This window comes from Peromyscus eremicus, chromosome X (genome assembly GCF_949786415.1).
Source record: "Peromyscus eremicus chromosome X, PerEre_H2_v1, whole genome shotgun sequence".
NCBI lineage: Eukaryota > Metazoa > Chordata > Mammalia > Rodentia > Cricetidae > Peromyscus > Peromyscus eremicus.
Window position 1 is genome coordinate 97708469 of NC_081439.1, and position 10059 is coordinate 97718527.

Consider the following 10059-nt stretch of genomic DNA (forward strand, 5'->3'; position numbering starts at 1 on the left):
AAAACAAGAGGTGACTATGAATGAGCAACTGTATAATAATGTCATAGGACAATTTAATATCTCATTAAATTAAAATGAGGAACCTATGAAGTCAATCATACAGATGTCCAAGTTTAGAAAAAGAAGTTAACGCAAAATATGGGAGGTGGGATGTCAATGAGTGAGGCACATTTGAAAATCTTTAAACTATTTGAAAAATCTAAGAAAAATAGATGTTAAAAACTCCAAATACCAACAATCTCCACCTTCTCCCACCCATATTTTACTAAAATTCCAAGCATAAAATTCCATAGGCTCTGTCTGTTAATTCACTTGGATCCTAAAGATTCAGGCATCATCACTGGGTCCCTCCATCTCCAAGCATATATAAGCTATAAGGGCTGCTGGGAGAAGACTCTTAGACCAGCTGAGCTTCCTATAAGAAGCAGAGATGTTCATTTCCCTGATAATTAGGGATGTTGAGCAATTCCTTAAATGTCTTTCAGCCATTTGAGTTTCCTCTGTTGAGAATTCTCTGTTTAGTTCTATAGCCCATTTCTTAATTGGACTGTTGGGCATTTTGATGTATAATTTCTTGAGTTCCTTATATAATCTGGATATCAGTCCTCTGTCAGATGTGGGGTTGGTGAAGACCTTTTCCCATTCTGTAGGCTGTCGCTTTTCCTTGTTGACCATATCCTTTGCAAAACAAAAGCTTCTCAGTTTCAAGAGGTCCCATTGATTGATTGTTTCTCTCAGTGTCTGAGCTACTGGTGTTATATTTAGGAAGTGAACTTCTATGCCAATGCGTTCAAGACTACTTCCTACTTTCTCTTCTAGCAGGTTCAGAGTAGCTGGATTTATGTTGAGGTCTTTGATCCACTTGGACTTGTTTTGTGCACGGTGACAGATATGGATCTATTTGCAGCCTTCTACACATTGATATCCAGTTATGCCAGCACCATTTGTTGAAGACGCTTTCTTTTTTCCATTGTACACTTTTGGCTTCTGGATCAGGCCCTCTGAGTAGGTGAGACAGTTTATTGGCTTGATCTGTTTGGGAGGCATCCAGGCAGTGGGACCGGGTCCTGTGCTCAGTGCATGAGTTGGCTGTTTGAAACCTGGGGCTTATGCAGGGACACTTGGCTCAGCCTGAGAGGAGGGGACTGGACGTGCCTGGACTGAGTCTACCAGGTTGATCTCAATCCTCGGGGGAGGCTTTGCCCTGGAGGAGATGGGAATGGGAGGTGGGCTGGGGGGAAGGGGAGAGGGGTGGGAGGGGGGAGAACAAGGGAATCCGTGGTTGATATGTAGAATTAAATTATATTGTAAAATAAAATAAAAATTAAAAAAAGAAGCAGAGATCCACCAAGCTTCCTGGAAAAGGGTCAGACCAGCTGATTAACCTGGAAAAGGCACTTTCCAACATGTTGAGCTACATGTAGGTTTTTCAGTACATGCCAGATTTTATGTCACCTGAGATGTCACCTGTGCTAGGGTGGACTTTTGGTAATATAGTTGTCTTTGTGTAATTTCTGCTCATGTAAGTAGTTCCTCAGCCATTCTTCTGTAAGTAACCCTAATAAAACTCATTTGTTCATCAAATAATAAGGACTTGAGTGATAGTTATTTAAGTCTGTTATCAGTTCCCTATCTAGGGTAAGTAAGACATTTGTTCATATCTCCCTAGGAATAGTGTCACACAACAACATGGCATCCTGGTGCAGATAAACTTGAAAACCAGTATGGGCAATTAAGCCCTGAGCGAGCAGACTTAGCTGAAGAAGATGAAGGTTTCTTAGGAAGAGTATAGAAGTCCATAATAAAGCCTGTAATAAACAGACTTTATGTTGGAAAGAGTATCAGTAGGTTTTAATATTTGATTTCATTTTTGATTAACACATATTAATTATACGTATTTGATATTTCAAAACATGCATCAGTGCACACTGATCAAATCCAGCCTCTCTTCAATCTACATTCCCCTACTCACTATTGCCCTTTCTGCCTTCTTCACATAATGGCTTACTCGCTTTCTCAGTATTATTTACCTACCAGATGTATGCCATTTCCAGAGAAGCTATGACATTTGAGCAGAGGGCTTTCTTTAAATTATTAAGAGTGATTTAGTGTTTCCAATGCTCTTGGTACCCTACCAACCAAGCAAACAAAAGATGAAAAGAAAATACTTATGCAGTCAAGAGGCTAAATAATGAACAGATACAATAATTTCTACCAAACCTTTAACTTTACTTTCTTGTCACAATCTCTAAAAAAGACCAAAATATTACAGCTGCAAAAAGGAAATGATATAGTTTTATTTTTTAGAAGTGATTTATATGATTCTTCTCTAAGGTAAAAGATCCCATTGTGTAGAGTCATGATTTTGAGACATGTCAAATCATTTAATCTTGTTTCTATTGTTCCTTTCCTTGTCCAATAAGAGACACTGAAATTGAAATATAAATGAAGGGCTTTCCCCTGGCAAAATATTATGAAAAAGAGGATCACCGAGGGTCATTGAAGTGGCTCAGCAGGTAAAAGTTCTTTCCACCAAGCCTCATGACCTGAAGTCAATCTCTGGAACTCGTACTTGCTGTGAATTGAATTGCAGGTCTCCAAACACCTGATGAAAAAGTAAAAAATGCTAACATATTCATCTCTACATCCTCCTAAGAAAATCCTAGTCTCATACACATCTTCTGAAAAACATGCCAGAGATAAAATAGGCAGATTGTGAGAATGGCAATGATGATGCACTACTGTCTAGGGAGTGTGATGTTGGAACACCTGTCTCGGTGCATGGAGACCTGCAAAGGAAAATAGCATCTGTGAATGGTACAACTAACCTGCCAGGTAATAGCCAGCTATTGCTAGATAGGAAGAGCCCCCGAACACTGGGAAATTTAATGAAGTGAAACAGAATGAGGTGAAAATGGTAATAACACAGACAGAAAGGCACACAACCTGGAGATTATAAAGCACAGGCCCTGGAGATAGAAAGACTGCATTTCACAGTCAGCTTTGCCTACTACCAAGTGAACTCTGCAAATGATTCCTACTCCCCTTGCATTTCCTCACTTAAAAATAGTTGTTGTTTTTTTTTTTAACTTTATAGGACTATCATGAGGATTGACAAAGTAGATGTCTCAACAAATGGGAATTACACTATTTCTTAGCAACAGCAACTAGGCTAAGTCAGTTACATTTACTGTTTCATTCCTTGTAAACTGAAACAAATAATTACTGTACTTCTCATATGATTTTCATAAATCAAAGATAAAGGGTTTTGTAAAGCCGCAAATGACAGGCAAACTAAAGGATTTTTTAGTTTTATTGCCAATAACTTAAATTGATCACCTAAAAATGCCAATTATTCAAATAAATGTCAGGACATGATTGGTTTGGTTCCTTTTTCCTTTATACATATATTAAATGTAACCTGTCACAAAATGTATACATAAATCAATTCCTAATCAAGTGCCACCCAGTACCCCACAGTGAGAGATTGCCCATGCTGCTCACTATATTTAAGTCAATTAAGCTTAAGGCAACTGATTCTGTTTCTCTCACTATTGCCAACCTGATTCTTCCTGTAATTTCTCAAATAGTCTCATTCTTCAAATTCAGGTCCATTGGTCCCTCCTGGGCAAACTGAGATTCCTCTTTGGACACAGTATATAAAGGCAGCCATGTGATCTGGCATTCTTTTAAAACAAAGTTACACTTAAGAATGGTTATGAAAATATTTTTAGGTCTAGTGCATTATATGGGAAATGATGTGACATATATCCCTCAGGCTTGTGTAGCAAGATGTCATATTTAACACAATATTCAGGATCCCAAAGATACATACATAAGACCTTTCCATGGACATCATATTTTGTTGACTTATTGCCAGCCCTGGAGAAAGCCTAATATTAGAGTGAGTACTGTATGAGACCATTCATCCTTTAATTCATTTGTTCATTGTTAACAGTGGAAAGTTTGAGGTAGATGTAATTAACATTATGTCTGGCACATAATGGACAATCAATACATGTTTGGTAAATAAATTAATTACGTGCTCAGTTTTAAGGTCATATCTACATAAGAGTTTTAAAAGGGTAATTTCTCTGCATCTCTTATAAATGGCATTATTCTTTCCAATTGTCACAATAACAAATGCCTTGGAAAACTATTGATGTCACAAGAGAGATTGGGATGCTCTGGCAGTCTCAGGCTTTATTAATAAATCAACAAAATTCAAGATTAAAAAAGAACAATTATGGTGATCAAAAGACTGATGGATAAATTTTTATCAGAAAACAAAGCCATATTTTCCCAGATGGAGCCATAAGTCATAAGAAAGTCCCCACTTTTCCCTCAGTAAGCTATAATATTACTTTGTAAACCGTGATAGCCCATCTGTGTGTGGAGGGATGAGAAGGCCTCAAAAGTTATCATATACTGGGCAAACTGTTCTTTCTTGTTTAAACTCTGTTGAAAAAAAGAACAGCCACATTCCATGGAGCTTCTCCCTATCAGGTGAAAATCCAAGACTCAGTTGTGTCCTTAGGCATGGTAATAACATAATGGTGTTGTTGGGAGTAACATCTGGGCAGCAGCAAGGGGTGTAAGCCAAGAGCAGACTTCTCCCACAGACCACAAATCGCCTTTCAGCTCCTTTTGTGTTTATTTCCAAACCATACCTGTTATTTTTACCCCACTACCTACATTTTATTCACCTTTTCCTTTCTTTCTGATCTTTCTTTGAACTCTGAGAGAATGTGGTTTAACAGAGACACAGAGCTATGAACTTTCCTGAGGATACCCAATAAAAATCAAGACTATTAATAGCGCCTGTCTCAATCACAGTTACATGAAATGTTTTTCTATTTCCTATCATTGCTTTCTTTTTGTAAAAAGTGCCTTTTCTGTCATAAATCTGAGTTTATAAGGACAGTACTGGTGAAGTGCTTTTTAAAATACAGACCATGTGTCTTTAGCAACACCAAAGTTTGCACAAAAGCCAGGACAACACACACACACACACACACACACACACACAGAGAGAGAGAGAGAGACAGAGACAGAGACAGAGACAGAGAGACAGAGACAGAGAGACAGAGAGAGACACACACACAGAGACAGAGAGAGAGAGACAGACAAACAGAGAGAGAGAGAGAGAGAGGAAGAAAGGCACTTGGAAAGAGAAGAGTTAAATAAAATAAAATAATGACTAGTAACAAGTTTCCAATCAACAAGTTCTTTTGGGGGAAGGGTGGAGCTCACTATGTGGACTAGGCTGGCCTTGAACTACATTGTTCCACTTGCCTCTCCCTCCTGAGTGCTAGGATTAAAGGTATGCACCACCAACACCCAGCAACGAATTCATGTTTAAAAACTGGGTTTAACATTCACATTTGTGCTCAGAGACAGTCAATTAAAATACATGGTTTTCTCTATTGCTTCTGAGAGTTGTGGCATAGAGCTATAATCCTAGAGGCCCTTCCTCCAGCACTCTGGTGTTAAACAAGAAAACTGACACTGACAAAGCCTTGGCAAGGTGATGCAGCTGGTTAGTGACTGGGCAAGGTTTAAGTATATATAGCTTTAGTAACACTGTAAGTTTTTATTGATTTGATTATTTACTTTGTTGTTTGTCACAGAGGGGAAAGAAACAAGAAGTTCAAAAGCTATAGTTGACCTTAATATTTCTTTAAATTTGTATTTATTATTATTATTACAATTATAGTTGTATACGTACGTATGCTTGACATATGTGGGGGCAGTGTATGTGTGCCATGGCATCTGTGTGGAGGACATGTTTGTGAAGGGATCAAGCTCAAGTCACTAGGCTTGCACCAAAAGTGCCATCATCTGCCGAGCCATGTCACCTACTCTGAGATAAATGCTTTTTTTGCTATGTTGTAATGGAATCACAAATGGTACATCAATTAAGAATCTCTGTTAAGGTAAAGCAAACATTCGGTACTAATGTTTTCAATTATTTGAGATTTATTTATTTTATGTGTATAAATGTATTGCTGGCCTGTGTGCATGTGCATTTTGTGCATGCCTGGTGCCTGAAGAGGTCAGAAGAGGCAGTCAGATCTTCTAAAACTGGAGTTACAGATGATTCTGAGCCACCGTGTGGGTGCTGGAAACTGAATCTATGCCCTCCCTAAGAACAACAAGTGCTCTTAACCACTGAGCCAAGTCTCCAGTTTCTAGTAATAATTTTTCATGAATATTATAGAAGGGAGAGTAAGGATATAAGAAAGACTGTATAGAGTTTATATTCATATGACAGATGCTGTGGACCTAGAAATAAATGTACTTTGGCTGAATAATTTCAATTACAGAAATTATCTTAGGGATTCCAGTAAGAGATTGTTATGTACTAAAAGAGTACGGAGGAGAGGAGACTACTCAAAATTCTTTTCCACCACAGAAAGAAAAAGAAAACTCTGCTTCGAATTCCCATGTTTACAATAGCCATCACCTTTTAACTCTATGAATAGCCCAATAGATTAGAAAAAATTAAAGCATTATTATTAAGTTAATTTTTTCCTTAAATTAAATATTCTTTGAGAGATAACACTAGGATTCATGTGTCACCACTAGCCCCAAAGGCACTGTTCATGACACTTCAATTAGCTGACCAATGAGTTATGAATTCACCAGCAAAAAATAAAACAAAATTGATTTGCCAACCAACTATGGAAACCTTGGCTTATGTTATCTTTTAATGGTCAACATGACCAAATTTCTTCCAAATGAAATTGAGCTACACATCATAAAGACAGCTCTCAAATACTTCCTGACAACAACTTTGTGATTAAGCCCACACATAATTGAGTAAACAACACAGATCTAGAAATTATGCAAATACACATCACAGTTTCACTCAGAATACTGTTCTCAGCTAAGGAGTTAGAACTATGAAGAGATTCTAAATAACTAAGAAAGCCTAAGCAAGTTTAAAATGCACCAGGAGCTAAAGAGATGGCTCTGAAAGTAATAGGGCTTTCTCTGTAAGCATTGAGACCTAAGAGCAAATCTCAAGCTCCTAACCCTAACCTTGAGGCATGCTTGTGCGTGCCTGGAGCTCCAAGATTAGAGGACAGACACAGGCAGATCCCAAGGACTCCTTAGCTAGCCAGCCTAGCAGAAATCCAATGAGAGGTCCTGTCTCAAAAACTGAGGGGGCTGCTATAGTGAAAAACATCAGAAGTGTGAGACACAGGTATTGCACACCCACATATTGACATGCATGCAACACACACACACACACACACACACACACACACACCACATCACAAGAATGCCTTCTAAACACCATGTATATTTCCTTTCTTTTTGCGAATATTATCCATTCCGATACTTGATTAATTTAAAACTACTGGAAAAAAATTAGAAAATGCATGAGGAAGTTTGCTGACACTATTAAGGCCATCTTTTTCATAAAGGAGCAACTATTTTAAATGCATAAAAATGTATGATCATCCAAATGTATTTTCAAAGTAAAAGAAAATGCTTGGATAAAATACATACATCTTTCTATACATATTGTACATATATAATCTAAAATATGAAATATGCTGCTAAGTAGTCAAGTCCTTTCTTCTTCAACCACTTGTAATGACCAGAAGGTTGATAATCAATTGGAGAAATTTTCAGCCTTAATAGCTGTTTTATAACTTTAATAATATCTCACAAGGAGATAAATTTGACCAAGTTCTGAAGCCTGCTGCTTCCTATTGGCTCCAATTAATTGCACTGCCATGTCTAATTGCAAAATACTGTAAAGATAGAGAAGGGCATCTGATGAGCAGTTACCATCGACAACACAATCATTTATTGGCTGATTTCTGTTTTTTGATACCATAGTAAAGTCACTTGTCATCTTTATGCTTTATTTTCACTTTATATAGATTAAAGCATACAGTAACACCTACACTGGGGAGCTGATGTGAGTGGTTAATAAGTAAAAAGCATACAATCCAGAGCCCATCATCTCCCTGTTCTTTAGCACAATGATTAAATTAGTGGTGGTCTAGATATATGGCAAAAGAGTATCTTCATCCCAGAAACTAAGCTGAAAGATGACATTAATGAAGATTTAGGAGCAAATAGGCAAGGAAGACGGGCAGAGAGGACTTTATACTACTGGGAATTTTCAAATAGAAAGTCTGAAGACAGAAAGAAGAAAAACTGTGGGTCAGTCAAACTAAGACTTGAATTCTGGCTCTAGCATTTCCATTTGTGAAGGTTGAGGTAGTCTATAGCAGGATCTTTATGAGAACCTTTTCTGAATTTCATGTGAAGCACACCAGGTCAGTATGAGTAGGAGATTATTATTTTTCTATGAAAGGTGTACAAAGAGCCTAAATGGAAGAAAAGCAGCATATCTCAATAGAGTTTTAGCCAGTGTCAAGTATTGAAAAGATGTCCTGGGAGACACACAAAAGCTATGGTAGCCTATTCAAGAAATCTATGATTGGAAATGACAACCCAGAATCTTAGGTGAATCAAGTTAAGCTTGGCATTTAAGTACAAATGCCAACTCCAAAAAATGAGAGACAGCATTGTATTTTAACTTCATGATGAAAGTGAAACTTTAGAATTAGATGGAAAAAAGTTAAATGGAGCACAATTAGGAAATGTAAGAAATTGGCATAATTTCTGGGCATCAATCTCCTCAGCTACCAACCAGGAAAAGTTATAACTGCTCAGAACAGTTGGCATGGAGATCCGTGTATTATAAAAGAAAACTCAAGATCATCAGCTGTCAATAAACAACAAAACCTCATTGTTTGACACCAAGTACAGTTTAAACATATTTCTAGGGCTAGGGAGTTGGCTTAGCAGTTAAGCGCACTCGTTGCTCTTGTAGAGAACCAAGGTTTGATTCCTAGCACCCACATGATGGCTCACAACCATCTGTCCCAAGGGATCCAATGCCATCTTCTGACCTCCTTGGTCACTAAACGCACACATGGTGGACACACATGCATGCAGGCAAAATGCTCTTATGTATAACATAAATCTAAAAAACTAAAATGAATAAGCTTATTTCTAGCATCATGATTCTCTAAACTTCTCATACCACAGGTGCAAAAAGCATTGGTGTACATGGTGGCCATGTCTTCCAGACTTAACAGTGGCAAATAACCTGGACAGAAAATACCACTGAGAGCGTCTCCAGCCCCTTGTGGTTCTTTTGTTTCTCCCCCTATCTCTTTCTTTTACTCTGAAAACAAAATCTCAAACACTCTTGGTACTTGCCTTTCTGCACAGTTTTTATCTGTTTCTCCCAATTCCTTCCAAAGAGGCAATGGTCCCAAATAAAGCTAATAGTCAACGAGCTTCTCAGATGGCTGAGTATGCTTCCTCAAGTTCATAAAGAAAAAGTTCTGTTGAAAGGAAAAATAATAATTCCAAAGAATTCCAATTACTAAAGACTTATCAATGTAAGGTGTTAGTTTTGAGTATAATTAGGGAGACGTATAAGTCACCACGTGGGTGAATATCCTAATGTACCAGCCTTATCTTCACATTCCCAAGTTCACGTTCTTGGCAGAACTTCTATTTCATATACATCTCGGAGTTTCTGAGATTGAAGTATCCACAGACATCTGCTAACCCAACACTCTCCTTTAAAGATAAAGAAACTGAATGATACCTGGAAGCAGGGTGTGCAGTGTTTTCTGTGTCTTCACATGACAGTTCAGTGGCTTTCCTCTATACTACCCTGCAGCTCGCTTCTGTATTTCACTGTGAGATAGAATGGACTACTTTAGAACAGCAATGGCTTTGTGACCTTCCTTTCCAGGCTAGGTAAGAAAGCTTTACAATGACTGACTGGCTGGTTGTTTAATTCTGTAATGATTAAAGTTGTTACTTGGTTTTTTAAAAACTAGATACAGCAACCAGTGATAACAATCACAATTCTGTTTAAGGTCTCATTAAATTGCTATGGATCCTGCTAGAAGTGTATACAAGTATTCAGGGCAGAAGGACCAAATGCAACATCTCGGTATAATAGGAAACTAGATTTACACCAACAGTGATTTTTTTTCAACAGTGATTTTT